At 32.8% G+C, this 1,474-nt stretch overlaps 1 protein-coding gene across 5 annotated transcripts in view; it reads right to left on the bottom strand.

The window, feature by feature from the left end:
* Nucleotides 1-686, bottom strand: part of LOC106463127 (dnaJ homolog subfamily C member 5-like) — a 26,552-nt gene extending 25,866 nt beyond the window's left edge. For 3 of the 5 annotated variants that reach the window (XM_013923105.2, XM_022390555.1, XM_022390554.1), the window contains exon 1: nt 331-608. The gene's annotated coding sequence lies outside the window, so the exon portion shown is untranslated. The other 2 variants (XM_013923104.2, XM_013923103.2) reach the window with 2 other exon arrangements.
* Between the last annotated feature and the right edge of the window lie 788 nt (nt 687-1,474).

Raw genomic sequence — 1,474 nt, 5'->3', positions numbered from 1 at the left:
CCCACATCTGTTCAAGATCTCCTCCCAACTCTTTAGTCCAATCTACAGAAGGCAGATCATGTCTCATTCCATCAAAATTGGCTTTCCTGAAATTTGGAATTAGGATACTATTCTTCTTAAATTCTGCATCAGTACATATAGTAAAATCCCACACTTAATACCAGTAATAGTAACACTAACAGTGCAATTGTCGCTTATAGTTGTACTTAAAATTAAAAGTTAAATGCTCACCAACCACAACTCTATCATGTTCATACTGGATGCTAATATTAAATCTAATATAGCTTCCTCTCTTGTATTTTTACTTTAATACATTAACTTTTAACTTACTGACTGACACTGATAGTGACCGCGTTCAAACACGCGAGCTTGAAACTGAAAGTTGAAGTGAAACAAGCACTGAAAATGAAATTGAAATAGTCATAAAGTGCAAAGTGGAACCTTCTTCTTCAGTTCAACTTTCACACGCCGAACCTCTAAGTTTCACTGTTAATTTTAAAGCAAAATGTAATTCATGATAAATACTTGAAGTTATTTTAAAGTTTAACAATTTCTTAAACATAGTAACAATTACTGCACCATTAACGTTATATTCATTTATTCTATCTACTCACCCACAACATTACACGGGCTTTTGCTATTGGCCTACACCCGGAAACAATCGAACTGTTTCAATAAATGATACAACGCCCTCTACTCTGAATCCTTAAAATATAATATAATTACATAAAATAGTATTATGAGATACAATGGCCAATTGAACCATTCAAGGATGTCCACACACACTCACCCATGAACAAAAATAAAAATTCAAATCCCCCATTTATTTGTCAGGAAATCATCGACTCGCTTTCCTTTTAAATTATAATAAGGTTCTGGCCTACATTACTGCTGATGCCAATTCATTCAGTTTAGCCCCTGATTGGCTCAGCGTTAAGTCTGAGTGGTTAAAACGCTAAAATTTAGATTTTAATACCCGTGGTTGACTGAGCACATATAGTCCATTGTGTAGCCGTGTGTTTAACACAAACAAATAATCGAATGTTCCATTAGCTAATCACACTATTAAAAAATAAAACTGTCTCAAATGGAGCCTACTTGTTTTTAAAAAATCTTTAACTTGTGTCATCTCGTTCTATTGTCTTCAGAATACAGTACATATTAATAAGAGGGTATATTCTATCAATCCCCTGAATTATCAATAAGTTCATGTTTTACCCTTTTTCTGAAAATAAAATAACAGATAATAAAACCTTCCATTCAGAAATCATCTTAGTAGTGGTCCTCTGAACACTTTCCAATAAGAAAATGTTATTTCTTAGATAAGGAAACCAAAACTGCACACAATAGTCCAAGTGAGGCCCAAGTAATGATTTATGTAAAGATATAGTTACATCTTTTTACTTACATTATAATTAAAATGTTTGTGAATATGCCCTAAAATTGTCTTAGCATTGCTACTATCAACAATGCA

Source organism: Limulus polyphemus, unplaced genomic scaffold (genome assembly GCF_000517525.1).
Source record: "Limulus polyphemus unplaced genomic scaffold, Limulus_polyphemus-2.1.2 Scaffold1330, whole genome shotgun sequence".
NCBI classification, from domain to species: Eukaryota; Metazoa; Arthropoda; class Merostomata; order Xiphosura; family Limulidae; genus Limulus; species Limulus polyphemus.
This window is presented reverse-complemented; position numbering and strand designations above follow the sequence as displayed.